The sequence below is a fragment of the Ixodes scapularis genome, unplaced genomic scaffold (genome assembly GCF_016920785.2).
Source record: "Ixodes scapularis isolate PalLabHiFi unplaced genomic scaffold, ASM1692078v2 PGA_scaffold0__279_contigs__length_252992795, whole genome shotgun sequence".
Taxonomy (NCBI): Eukaryota; Metazoa; Arthropoda; class Arachnida; order Ixodida; family Ixodidae; genus Ixodes; species Ixodes scapularis.
In genome coordinates this window covers 137,529,000-137,544,092 of record NW_024609835.1, presented here as the reverse complement: position 1 = coordinate 137,544,092, position 15,093 = coordinate 137,529,000, and the positions used below count along the sequence as shown (strand labels likewise).

At 44.8% G+C, this 15,093-nt stretch overlaps 1 pseudogene; it reads left to right on the top strand.

Annotated features, from left to right (window-relative positions):
- The first annotated feature begins 13,628 nt into the window (after positions 1-13,628).
- Positions 13,629-15,093, top strand: part of LOC120838122 — a 105,411-nt pseudogene continuing 103,946 nt past the window's right edge.

The following is a 15,093-nucleotide window of genomic DNA, read 5'->3' as shown; positions in this document are numbered from 1 at the left end:
CCGAGCGCTCGCTATTTGCCAGGGGAAGGGGCTATTATATGACGACGCCGAGGACGACGTCCTAGAGTTCGACACCAAGTACGGCGTCTAGGACGACCGCTAGGACAACGTCAAGGACGGCGTTTAGGACGACGTCGAGGACGACTTCTGGGACGGCCTCTAGGGCAACCTTAAGGACGTCGTCTAGGACGACGTCGAGAACGACACCTAAACGACGACCCCTAGAACGACTTCAAGAACGACTTCAAGGATGACCTCTAGGTCGTTATCGACCTCTAGGGGTCGATAACGACCCCTAGAGGACGACGTCCAGGAAGACCTCTAGGACATCAAGGACGACGCCAAGGGCGACGTCGACCTTGAGCATATGATTGAGCGGCGCGTGTTTGTTGACGTATTTTCATGGGCATCTTTCGGGCGCAACGCCGCCACCTTTTCGCGAAATGGTACCAGTAAGACTTTCTTTGCCTTAAAAGTTAATCTGCTGATCTTACGAGCCGGGAACAATTGCGAGTGAGGGCTGAACCGGAGACTTTTGGGCCAATGTCTCCCATGGACCAAGATATCGGGCGGGCGGTCATAGCACACAGCGGTTGTCAAAAAAGGACACCCTCGGCCTGGCTTCAGCACCAAACTTCATCCTTTGGGACTATACTGAGACGCTGGACGTCAAGGTCAAATTTAAGTATATTCACTACGTTTCCAGGAAATCGTGCGGCGATTGACGTAACAGTGTTTGACCAAAATATCTATAAGAAACAGGATGTATTTAGCCTGCAGCCTTAGACTGATCAATTCTGCTTGCAAAGCAAACAAAAGGCTGATCAGCGAAGTATTACAAAAGAATCTGGTAAAAAAAGAGATTTGAGAGGCGAGTCAAGGAAGACAAGGCACCCGTACAGTTTTTTTTTGTAGTCCCCTGCACTACAACTTATACATTCACTTCATTTTTGTTCTTAATAATATTTGGAGATTAAAAACATAAAGGCCGACGTACAACCTCATTTTTCGACAGGAAATATAATCCTCTTAGCGGTCTTTTCTTCCTAGCTTCCAGGGGAGCCATGTTCGGTCAGGTTGGGGCAAGGTGAAATGGGGACAAGACAAAGGCAGGGAGCAAAAGTGAAGAGCTTGATGCACGTATGCGACGGTCACCAGGAATTGAGAACAAAGCCTTCTCGCGAAAATTTTAAACGAGGGAGTAAGAACCAGGCGAGCTGTTTGTGTTTGCATTCGTTCAAAATTGAATACGAAAAGCTACAAAAAAAATGAATGCATTTTTTATAGATAATAATTTTGGCATGAGATGACTAGCAGCTACGTCTCTTTGTCTGCAAGATTTAGTTAGGATATAAATATTTGTAAACATGGGATAAGTTTTCACAAATATTGTAACTGAATTCAGTATCAAACAAATAATAAACCTTAAACGATCTGAAGCTATAGTAGTTATCAGTCGGGGATAACCAGTTCACAGTGTTTAAAGCCTCTAGATTTGGGAATCAGCCCTTTGAACGGGTTTCGTTACAAGCAGAAAATATTAGAGCAAAACTCTTAGTTAACATTCACCAATTTTCATTGGAAGCTGACATAGCAAATCGTTGCGATGTTAACTGAACAGAACCATAAGATATTTGTTTATACGATATGCGGCTCTTATTCATTATTTTTTTTGCCCTAGAAGTTCACTGGGTTAAGAATTGTAATAAAGTGTAGGACTAAACGCGTTATAAAAGTAGGGTCCACATTAAAATAAAAAAAAAAAAACCCTAACGAAACAGCATATGTTGTGTTTTATCATGTCCTTACAAACCAAAAGCACGTTCCCTGTAAACGAAAAAAAAGAGGAAAGAAATGAAAGTCGTTTACAGTTTTCTGTAACGCCGAATTAGAGCGCAGTTCTTGACGAGGAAAGAAGGGTACCGAAAGGACAGTATGCTCTCCTCCTGCTCCGTAACCTCTCCTCCTCCCCTCCTCATTCCCTCCTCCTCTCTTTCTCCTCCCCTCCTACCCCTCCGCCTCCTCACCTTTCCCCCTCCTCCTCCCTCCTCCTCCTCCTCCTTTCATTCTCCTCCCCTCATTCTCCCCTTCTTTCCTCCCTCGTGACGTCACTCGTAACCCTAGTGACCCTCGTGAGTCACTAGGCACACTTCGAACTGCTTGTTGCCAGCGAGATTCTTGTGAAGGAGACATTTCTGCCTCCGTAAAGCGAAAAATGTGTGTCTATAATCTCGTCTTTTCTCGTGGATTTTATTATCTGTGTTCCTCTTTGCAAGTGAGAAGTTTTTTTTCTAAAGATACATGCTAGAGTTTTTAAACATTTGAATATGCTTATGTATGCAACTCGTGTGTTCCTGAAGATGACAATAATTTGCGTCACTTATAGATTCAGTCGCTTTTCAACGTGAAGTCGCAATATTTTTTTTTAGAGCGCAGCTCTTAGGGGCCCGTTTCCAGCCTGAGCGGCGTCGGCGTCGGCGTAACCGGGGGGGGGGGGGGGTCACGTGACCCCCCCCCCCCCCCCCCCCGTTCGCATTACGTCCGGCAACCAAACAAGGAGCGCCGAAAAGGGCATCGTCATGGTGCTTGTCGTATTTATTGCGCGTTTAATATCACCGACTAAACTAAACATGCCCACAATATAAAAATCCAGGATATACGCGCTGTTTACTGTGTGCGACTGGTTTAGCCGGGGATATGCGCAGAGCAAGTCGTCTGCTTCTTGCGCAAGGGCTTCGGTGACGTCAGAACGACGCCGAGCTCTGATTGGCTATGATTGAAAGGATAGGGGCGTAGACCTTAATTTGGGTAGGCCTTAAGGTCTACCCACAATTTTTTTTTTTTCAATCAACCAATGAGAGCTTGGCGTTCTGACATCCTCGCAACCCCTGTGCAAGAACCAGACGAATTTGCGCTCCGCACAGCAGACGTTGCAAGGACGACGAGCGTCGTGACGATGCACTGTTGGTGCTGCTTGATTCGTCTCCGACGTATCGTGGCGTTGACTTGGGTCGGACTTAATGAAAAACGGCGTACAAAACCAATGAACGTAGATACCCAACAAAAACACAACAACAACAATACTACCGGATATTTCTTTAAAAAAATTAACGGTTAAAATATTGTTAATGAAATAATTTAACATTGTTGAATACAAAATACAAACTGTATTTTATATTTAAAATAGTTCAAGAACAAACGCTACGATTAGAAATATTCCACCGATTTATTAATCCCGTTTATTTTTTAGATATTTAAAGTGCTATTGCACGATAAACGAGAAAACAAGGGAGCGTAAGTTCTCACTAGATTAACCGGACGCGAGACGTATTCTTGTAATAAAAATGAGAACCCGAACACCACACATAATTACTTTGATTAGAGGTTGCATTGAAACTGAAAAGCGCTTAGGTAATCTCGATAAACTTAGAATGCTGTAGAGAAGAAAAAAAAGTTATCAGCGGGATCACCGCAGAGCCGGCTACTGTATTGTGATTGTTTCTAAAATCAAACTGTATTTTCGACTCAGGAACACTCATCTGCGGAAGTTCATATGAAGGGAAGTGTGCGCGAAAATAGCTTCCATTGCCAGGAAAGGCGTATGAGTGCCGGGGTGTTCGTAGCTTCGCCCGAATTGCCACAAAATCTTCACGTTTTCAACGTCACTCTGTGGCGTAAACGATATTCTAGACAACCAAGACAACTAAATTGCAAAAAAAAAAACATTGCCTCGGTTCGAATTTTGTTTTTAATTTTGCATCATCATTTGCGTTTTCAACCAATCACAAACACCATTTTAACAAAAGCGGCATACTATTGGTAATTCTTTTTGCAAGAGCAATTGTGCTAGGGAACAAACAAAATTTTGCAGCTTTAAATCTAGATCAATTCGGTATATAATAGCAATTTCTCTCCGAAAAGTAGTACTGGGTGATAATTTATGTTACTGCGAACAAAAACCCACAAACAATTCCCGAATCGAGCGGCGTCAATGGCTCTTCTCGGCTGCATACTAATGCCCCTATTCTAGAAAATGAACAGCTCATTTTCCCCTACTTTGGAGTCCAGGGTTGTCGTACTTCCCAAATACCTTTAACTTTCTGGTAACCGCTAAATAAAACAAAAGAAATTAGGTGTGCCGGTGCTTTTGTCAGGCCGTTCTATGAACTACATCAATAAAAAAAAAATCGCAAAAACGACTTCTTTTAATGAACAATCATATCCAGCAGAACTGATCGTGTGTGGTACTATATGTGAATATAGTACCGTCAACCAGATGGTTTCTTTTTGTTTCTCTTCCGGTGCATAGTAATACGAAGTTTTTATTTTCTTCATTTCTTTTCTCGAAGCATACACTAAAGATGCTTGAGTATATCCAATGCACCACTTAAGAAAACCTTTGTAAAAAGTTTCGTCGCACTCGCTTTATTTCTAATTGGCATTTTGGTAAAGTGTTTTCTGCGACTGAATAGCGCTCAATAACCACCTGGAGAAAAAAACCTAAGAAAATTGCAGTACTATAGATAATTCACGGAAATTTAAAGGACCCCATTATAAGAAATTCCACGGGTGATTTTGGCTTATAAGTCTTACGTCTGTTGACATTAGTCGTAAGGTTAGACTGGTCAACCTGTCCCCGGGAGGCCGCATACCTTCTATACCGAAGTATCTGGAAAGTGAAACGAAATATCTTCCGGTCAATATGTTGCCGCTACTGAAGCTTTGAAGGCTTTATAGTTTTAGCGCTGCAACCTTCCTAGATTTATTTTCTCCAGTTCAGCGTCCTACATAATTCACGCGTTCAAAGTAACAGCACCGTAAACAAACAACAACCTTTTTACAGATTGTCTGGCGCATTCATTTCAAGAGGTATTACCTTGCACTCACTGTTTTCGAAGAACTGCGTATAAAGTATGCGTTCGTAAAAGGGAATCACTCGTATCCAGGAATAAATACGCGCTTTATGTACTTTTGGTCTTCGGGCGGTTGCCATCCGAGTTTTTTTTTTTTATTACATTGTTGTCTTTCTGCCTTGTGGCACGAAAACACTGTTGAAGCCCTGACAGTACGGTCTTATGTCACTTGATGCCAAGAGTGAAAGAGATGCACCTTGCTGCCCAGGCAGTACGAATGATGACACAGGCATCATTGTTGTTTTTGATTTAGACAATCATTTATTTAATATCAAGCCGTTCTCGTAACGGACCATCCGTTTCTTTTGGCTGCATTAATCATTTGCAGAGATAGCATCGACTACCAACTGCCTTGAGCATCGTCGTAGGGAAACTATTTGTGAACTTCGCTGCTAGCTTCATCTGAAGCTAGCAGCGAAGTTGTCGTTACTTTCCAGTTTTTTTTTATGAATAATATATCATTGAACGAATACGACCTAGTTATTTCTTGTCCTTTCCAAATTGTCTTTTCCGACATTTAGAGTGTCAAGTCGGCCTTGCACAAACTTGTGAATACGTTCTTTCTCGCGAGTCACGACCCGAATACAGCCACGTGTAGATTTGATGAAAAAAAATCAAGTTATCTTTACGGACGCGCTTGTACTTTGTAACTGTACACTTACACTTTAGTACACTGAAGCACTATCTACGCCGCGGTTGCTTTTCTTTTGTGCGCAAACGCTTTTTCATTGGGTGAATACACCGTGAGTCTCGAATACACGCGGAGGGCACTGCGCATGTTTCGTAATTTGATTTGTGCCACTACACCGGCGGGGTGTTAACAGTCGAGGCAAAATGTACTGCCTTTTGCGCGGGGTTTGTTTCTGGCTTGCCGGGTACAAACTGAAATATGTCCTGGGACTCTATGAACCTAGCGCAACCGTCAAAGAGCTAGCAATGTGCTAGTGCTACCAAGGATATGGCATTTGTGTTGGGTCCGCGTTTTTCTCCGTGCAATTCCTTCAAGCGCGCCAGTTGAGCGCCTGTTCAGCAAAGGGCAGGGACGTGTTCGCCATCAAACGAGGGAAACTTTCAGGCACTAATTTCGAGAAGCAACAGCTGCTAAATTACAATATGAAGTATAACGCGCACTTTTTAGTCTTTGTGCAAAAAAACTTGGTGAAGGGCGTTTTCTAGTTTTTCCTAATTTTTTGTGTTCTAGAAAAGTAACTAAGTTTAAAAGTAACGTCGTTACTTTTTAAAAGTAACTGTAACTGTAATGAGGTCCTATTTTGTTGCGGTAACTGTAACGATAACTTCGCTACTTTTTTCTGAAAGTAACTGTAACTGTAACGAATTACTTCTTAAATGTAACTCACCCAAGACTGCTAAAAACCCTATCGACAACACCAACGGCGCGCTTTGCGTACAGTATAGTGATACTATGCAAGGATATAAAAATGGCGGCACAGATATGGATGAATTTGAGCGCCACGACGTGGAGCTTGGGAGCTTCGGTACTCTGAAAATCAGTACAGTGGCTCTAGGCGATACCTACTCATTTTCGTATTCACATCAAGAAGCGCAGTAAACAAAGTCCAGCTTCTCGTGGAACGTTACCGATTTCGCTCTTTATGCGTTGAATTAGGATGTGCGTAGGTGCATCTTAGATTAGCGTCACGTAATTCGATCAAAACTTGCACATTTCAAACGCCCAAAATTATCATTTCTTTCTTTGATAGCCAACCCTCGTAAGGATTACTTCGCGCACCGAATGCATAAGGCGCAAATCCTTATTTTTTCATCGATGTCGCGAGTATAAGACATTCGGGGCCCGCCAACATCCTCCCCTTCCTCGATTGAGCGTCATCGCAGTCTTTCGAACCGTTGATTTGACACAAGGACCAGCCGAACGTTGGCGCTGCACTCTTGTTCAATCAATCTATGTCCGCGTTCGATCTCACACTTTTAAAAATGTCTGCGTGTCTACTTACTCGCGAAACGCTCGAAGAGTCAATCTCTGTGATCTACGAAATCAATTCAGCAAATGATGAGGCGGAACGTCTGTTTAGATCTCAAAATTAAATCTCCGCTGTGGCATTACGCGATGAAGCATGACGTTTTGCATTGCGCAATGCCACAGCGCAGACTTGATTTCAGACATGTACAGAGCGCGACACTGTTAGCGCGAACGAGCGATCGCTGGTTTTTCCAGTTTTTCTCTTTGAAACTAGGGGATGTCATCCGAGTTATCATTGCTACGGAAAGAGCTCAATTAGTTCTATAAGGTAAGCGATAACATTTTGTGCTCGCTAATACTATTTAAAAGTAAAATGCGAAAATGCGCCCATGTCGTGTTCGCGCTAGCAGTGTCGCGATGTGTACAAGTTACTAAAAAAAGTGATTAAGTTAAGTTACTGTTTATTAGCCTCAAAAGTAATTTGAGTAGAGTAGAAATTACTCAAATGAAAAGTAATTGAGTAAATTTCTAATTACCATAAAAAAGTATAAAATTACTTCGGAGGTTACTTTTATATTTTTGTCCTTTTTATGCTTTTTATGCTTTAGGAGGTACGTAGGTTTTGATCCGTTAGCGAAATTCTGCTAGCCGAATATAAAATGGCTTGTGTTTTCGCAGAAATGCTTTAATAGCTGGTTATGCTTCTGCATGCCTAATTGTTTTGTACTCATTTTCCTTTTAGGTAAATGATGTACTGCGGATGTATCATTTCTCGCCTGAGGTTTAGCACTGCCTGAGCTTGATTTTGCACACAGTGTTTGCTTGTTTATACTGTTGCGTAAAGTACGTCTAAAACCAACTTGGAAGTATAAAGTAAATGATAGCTTATGTACTTCATGTAAAGTAGGAAGTACACCGGGTGCAACGTACTTGAAGTAAAGTAATATAAATACAGTGTACTTTCAAAGAAAAACATAAGTACTTTTTAACACAATCTTTCAGGATTCCCTTTCATTCCCTATAGAGCGTTTTTTTTTAACCTGAAATGCATTGCTTTGAGGGAAATCGGAGGTGCATCCGATTTTTTCAGAAAGGGTGGCAAAATCGGTGGTGGATATTTTTTTTTTCGGAAACGGCGACAAATAAGTCGCCACGGAGTAATTGTTTAACCCTCGCTTACGAACTATTTAACACAATCAACTTATAAGGCGCTTATTTGTATCGGTCTTATAGCTGCCATTACTCCTCTCAGGGAAATGACCAGTTGATGTCTCAAAAGACAGCACAAAATATACAGGAGCACCAGATGAGCTTCAGAACGGGTGCTGAATTTTGTTACCTCCTTTGAGTGAGGATGCGGTGTGTACACCTCCTGTAGTGGGCAAGAGTTCCTACGTTGGAGAGAAGCGGGGAAAAGTCCTTTCTTCAAATGTCTCAAGTCTCCTTGAGCTTCGGGACACAAAGAAACGCCAGTCTTCGGCGCTAATCCCGCAGTTACTCGGCCTCATTTGCGATGTGTCTGTCCGCTCCCCGTGCCTCATAGCGGGGTTATTGCAGTGGGGGGCTCGTGAAACTTTTAGGCAGTTTTGGACCGTTCAAACTACTAACCCCTCCCCCCTTTGCCTACGCCACGTGTTTCTCCCCCTTTGCAAATATCAGCTGATCTTCCAACATATCTCATATTGTACAGGAACATTTGTTTATAAGCAAACCTACCACTAAAACTCGAAAGTAATTTTTAATTTGAGTAAAAGTTACTCGGAAAAAGTAAGTAAACTATAATTACCGAAATCCAAATGTAATTGAAATTTAGGAAACTACTCAAAAAAGTAGTTACACTGCAGTAACTTCTGCAGAGTAGTGTAAGTACACACAAGTCTGCTTCATTTTGAGGTCTAAACAGATGTTCCGCCTCATCATTCGCTGAGCTGATTTCGTAGATCGTAGAGGTATGCTCTTTGAGTGCCTCGTGGGAAAGCAGACACGCAGGCATTTTTTAGAGCATATTGTGATACTTTGATTACACACTTTGATTATTCTAGGGGGCGCTGCCCGCGCGCGCCTAGGGAGGGTCTCACCTTTTTCCCAGTGTACGGAATCGATGGGGTAGCTGAGCAGTCGGCAGTGGAGCGAAAGCGTTTCGGTGGCCACGGCAGTCCGGTTCCCGGGAAACGGTCTGACCGCCGGCGGCCCGTACACTCCGACGCGGGCGGACGCCGTCACGCTGCCTGCCGAGTTGGAGGCCGTGCACTGCCAGAGGCCCCCATCCTCCGTCTTCACGCGGGAGATGTTCACGTAGCTCACCAGGTGACCCTCGCCTCGGGTGGCCTGGACCAGTCAGAGAGGACGAGAAAAAAAATGCAGCCATCTATTTGGTACGTTCTGACGCAATAAGAACTTTAACTTAAATAACAATCAACAACAATAAGATCAACGAAAACAACACACTGGTTATTCAGAGGTTTACCCAGACTGTCAGTTATGCCGCCTCGAAACGTTGCGGTCTAATATATCCAGTGCGTCCTTAAAGGAGCTGTGCAACGATATTCAGTTGGAATGTTTTTCTCTCTACACGAGCTTACTGGCACACCTGGGACTCAAGGATACTCACACGCAACGCCACTGGCCAAGAAACTCCTTTGTTGCGGTGTAATTTCAAGGACAAAAGCGATCATTTTCATTCAATCTCTCCTTTGCAAAATTTGATGACGTAACTCGGGGATCGCAGTACACCCAAGTGACGATATTTGAATGCGGTTCATAGATTGGACCCGAGCATTGCGTGGGCACTCGACTTGGGCTCGTGATAATTGCTAGCTCGAGAAGCATTCGGGTTGTGACCCGTGTCCAATCGCTGCAACGACGACAACAGCCGAGCCATAACAATGTCTGGAACTCAGCGCGTGTCCTCTGCTTTGCCAACCCCAGCGCGTGGCTATGATCAACACTGGCGGCATATAATCGGCTCCAGATCACATGGCCGCTTGTTCTGGCTGCGAGTTGAGGGGGTAAACGCTGCTCGTTTTTCTTTAATTTTTTTCTGGGACTTTTATTGCGTGGGGTGAAAAACGAACGCGTGTTTCATAGGTCATTAACATTAGGGATCCGTTTTAAGCGGTATTTGCGCAAAGTACAAAAATTGTTGCATTGCTCCTTTAAACATGAAGGGGCTTTACCATCAAGTACGGTGAAACGCCATCGTGATGCTGTGCTTCGAAACATACGAATTGCATAGGATACACTGCAGTTACCATAGCAGCCGTCCGGCGCGCCGGACGGCGGGAGGCGGGACACGAGCCGGAGAGAAGGTTACTGCTTGTGCAAGCAGCGTCTATGAATAGTTCCGCAACTGAACTAATCTAAAGCCTGGTTCAGAGAGTTGCGTTTGACTGCGTTTGACTGCGTTGCGGCTTCGAAAAACCAGGACATCCCTGCTGCCTATATAGCGTGCCAAGATGATTCCTTGAATTTGATTCCACGCTTCGTACGAAGCACACATGTGCCGGTGACTCGCTTTCGGTTCTCGACGTAACGCAGTCAAACGCACTCAAACGGAAGTGTCTGAGCCGACCTTACTAACTTTGACTAGCCTAGCATGCCTCAATGGAAAGTATTCATTGGACGCAATATTTGTGGGTGCCGTTTAGAACGCATGCTCAGAACGAGCTTACATCAATAGGCTGCTAGGGCCGGCAGTCTTGATGGTGCGGAATGCACGTTTCAAAAGAACTGTGGAAGCTCGCCATCAGCACGAGCTCAGCATTCGCGCACACAGCTATGGCCGCCAGTGGATACTCCCTCTATCCTTCTGTGTAGGGTGATGATGTCCTTCGAATACTTCATCTGACAAACATCTTCAGTGCAGACAAAGGCGTGGGCACGAGCGCGTGGCTTTGAAAAGTGCTTGCTATGCACGAGTTCTCGTATAAACAAAAGCATTCTTTTGAGGTAAACTCACGCTCTTAAACCTTTGTCTTTACTGCAGACATATGTGAAATGAAGTATAGTACCCAGTGCCGACAGCACACGCTCACACAAAAAAAACAAATACAAATAAATAGCGGAAAACAAAATGCCGCCGTACTATGGTGCCTGGAACGCGTCTCCGACTGGTGTGTTTACCGCGGCCAAAAAAGTGGTCCCTCGATTTCCGCCTGATGACGTCATAAAAATGTCATGCTGTCGCCGGTCGCGAGCCTGGCGGCGTTCCAACAGTTGTGGTATATATGGCAGACGCCTGTTCTGCTGGAGGTCGCTTTCCACTGTGACAGTTCACGGAAGGTAGTGCAGCCGGAAGTTGGGACGCCTGGAGCGACGCCGTGACGACAGCGCTACTTGCGTCCGCTCGTGCTTTTCGCCAGCATTTCTACGGTCAACCGCCAGGATCGCGACAGGCAACAGCATGACACTCGCGTCATTTGTTGCCACATTGGGACCACTTTTGATGTATGGGCGGGATAGGGCGCTAAACACACCAGTCGAAGACGCAATCGAGGCACCATAGCCGTACCGCAATTAACGCCAAGAGCGCGTGCAGTGAGACGCTCTTTCAAGCTCTTCAGGACAAAAGAGAAAAATAGGCGTTTGGAAAAAAAATGTCCAGATGCATCACCCTAAGCAAGGTGCACATGAAGACACCCTAGCCTAACCTAGGCTTCTTTCATGTGCGCTTTCCTTAGGGTGATGACATCTGGCCATTTTGTTCCTACCACTTTTTTTTTTTTTGTTGTGTTCCTAAGCGCGAGGAAGCGCGTCTCGTGGCACGAGCTCTTGGCATTGATAGTGCTACGGCAGCATTTTGTGACCAGCTATTTCGTTGTATTTTCATCGAAAGCGTTTGCTGTCGGCATCGGGTACTACCATAGGTACTGCAAAGAATGTCACCACCCTAAGCAAAGCGCACATGAAGGGACTTTAGCCAAACACCGACGGTGACGTTCCTTTTGCTAGTTTCCGCTCTCGCGCTCTCCTGCGCTCCGTCTGCCGCAACGGGTTGTGCTACGTCGAAATTGTATGTAGCGATTGCGACGCTAATACTTATAAGATCAAAAGAAAAACTAGAGACACATAGTTTTGTAAGATGCCTACATTAAAACTTTCACTGTTTTTTTTTTTTAGAATTAGAGGACCTTTGTTGCTTTTCGTTAAGAAACGCAGGGCCCAGCGAACGCGTCCACTGCCCCTGTCACTCGGCGTTTGTCGCCCGCATGGTAAGCGCTGAGAAAATGTAACGGTGGACGTGCCAAATGTCTTAGCGACAGATTAAGAAACGCAGAGCGTGTTTGTCAAGTGATAAGTTGAACCGACTGACGTGAGTCGCAGAGTTGTGAAACATGGTGGGCCGACGCCTTCTTGCAGGAAGGCTATGAGCCTTTAAAGGATGTCGAGGGAAATTTCAAGTTTGTAGTTGATGATGAATATGGTTGATAGTTTCTTCTCACAGCTGCTGGCAGAGCTACGCTCCCGAGGCAAGCTTGGCGTCGTTCGGAGTCAATGAGCCAGGCCCAAAACTTGCAGCAACGATGACGGCGACCTTAACTATTTAAATGGCAGCTGAAATGTAATTTGGCGGCGCGTATCCAGACCTGTATTTATATTAACCGTATGTATAAAACTGCAGCAAGCAAGTATAAATCGCACCATACGCTTCATTTAATTTCTAATTACTCTTTCGTTTATTCCACGACCTTATTCCTTGGGTCTTGATGTTTTTCTAACCAGTAACCATTGCATTTTTCCTAAAAGCAGACTTTTGTTTTTCTCTCGTGTGCACGGGCACGAGCCTCAAGCTTTCGTACTTCGACTCGCCTTAATATTGACTGCAAAAAGTTATTAGCGTGCATTTCCTTCTTTTGATACTAGCGAGTTTTAGAATAGGGGGCCCAAGCAATTTGGGGCACTCAAAGCTGTAAGGCCCCCTATTCTAAAACTCGCTAGTGCCTAGGCTCAATGAACAGCCCTGCATTGGGAGCACGGGTAAAGACACGTGCTCGAGCTTGTAATTTTTGCGGTAGTCACAAATGTTTTCCGCAAGTAAGTTCACCATAAAAGCACGTGCTGGCTGCGCGCTCTCTGCTGCGTGAAAACGTTCTGCAACAATAACTCTACTTCATTGTCACAAAATTAAAAAAAAAAAAAACTAATAAAAGACTCATTTAAAAACGCTGCGAGAAGAAACTAAAGGCCTGTTCACACATGCAGCGGAGCGCTACAAGCATAGCGCTTACCTCGCGCTAAGCGCGTGCTTACGGGAGCGTTCACCAGCTTTGTATCGCACCGTCAAAACTGTGGCTCATGGCAAACGATAAGTAGCTGACGGCAAGTGAGGAGCGCTACATCAGCGCTTCGCTGCATGTGAGAACCGGCCTTAAAGCCGCAATATTCTTAAAATAGTAGAATGCCTTTCGTGCAATAACTTTCAAATTCTCGTCACTTGAAGGTAACGGAAGCGTCAAAATCGGACAGTGAAACCATCGGGTTCTAACACGACGGCATAGAGCGCGAAATGAGAGGCCCTCACCTCACTTAGATCCACCCTCCCGGACCTAACGGGGTGCACACGAGTACCGTCCAGGGTCCAGGTGATCTTCGGAGCCGGAGACGCGGTCGCCTCGCACTTGAGGTGTACGCTGTCCCCTGCTCGCACGGAGGAGTCCCCGAAGGATTCCAACAGCACAGGAACTGTGTCTGCAAACAGACGGCATGTGTGTTTGGTCAATAATGTTTCCTCTAATAAACACAAAAAAGCGCAAGCCTAGCTCTTTCGCTTTAACAACATGTTTGCCGCCGTAAAAACGAGAGGAGATGCCAACGGTAATCGAGTATTTGGATAGATAGATGAATGGATGGGGTGCACTCGGCTGAAATATTTTAGTCGGGCGGCCTCTTGCGCCACGTAGCCAGTGTATCTTAATTTCACAATGTATTCTGTACATAATATATTTATATACAACATACATATACAAAATATTGTTAAAAATATACAAAATATTGTTAAAAAATGTACAAAAAATATTGACTTAAAAAAAATCCGTGTGACTGCAGCGACTGTTCGCAACCGGGTGCGTGCCCGTTCAGCGCTACACATTGATAGAAACAAAATAAAAAAAATAAAATGCATCAGTCTCTCGACTTACGAAACCATTCATATCACCGTTGCTTTATTATCTCCATATTCCCAACATTTTTTTTTGCTGTGGTTAACTTATATGTTTCCACTAAATTAAATTAAAATAAAATCCTCATTCATATGATAAAGATGTGGTGGTTCAGATAAAAAGCCTATGGAAGGCTTGACTAAGGGTCTGCACCCCCTAGTCGTGCCATCGGCAACTGAAGAGTGAAACAATCTACAACCAAATATCACGTGTTCAGCCGTCTGCTCCTCCGTTCGCACACATCGCGTGTCTACATGTTGTGAGCCATCCCATACAAGGCTCTCTAACCTCGTTTTGGTGACGTCACCAGAAAGAATATGCAGGAAAGGACGACCAGGCAACGCTCTGAAAAGACACAGCCATCTTGCGTGTGTACCAGTTCGACCGATAAATCAAAACTCAATTTCAGTACTTTTTTTATATAAACAACCCTACTATTTTTCGATAAAAAATTTCAGTACAATGACGTCACCTTAATACGGACATCTCCATTCTTCACAAAAAGCGTCAATAGCCTAAGTTGTCTATAAGAACCAGACAAAAATGCCTCTATATACTCAGTTTTACCCGGGAAATGTGTTCGATATAAAAGGGTATTCGTATTAACAGGGTTCATATTAACGAGACATGACTGTATAGCCACCAGAGGCGTTCGTGTAAACGGGACAAGGTTGGATTGTCCTCGGGGCGGGGCGTACCTCCAAGAATGAGCTGGGCGGTGCCCTGGGCGCTCTCGTGGGCGTTGGACGCCGCGCACTGGTACATGCCGCCATCCCTCGTGTCGACGCTTCCGATGCGAAGGGCCTGGCGCTCGTCTAGCAGCTGGATCCTGGCCCGGTCGATCACCAGCGGAATGCCGTCTTTGGCCCAGCGGACCTCGGCAGCGGGACGGCCCGACACGGCACACCGGAACACCGCCGGGTGCCCCACGTGCGCCGTCAACACTTCGGGTGACAGCGACACCCGAAGGGGAGCTGCGATGACGCGATAGATCGGTCAATGTAGATACGCTTTTAATCAAAATCACTTTAGGGCTTTAACGCGAGTAGCAAACGAAGGACATGTGGGGCGTGAAAGACAGAAA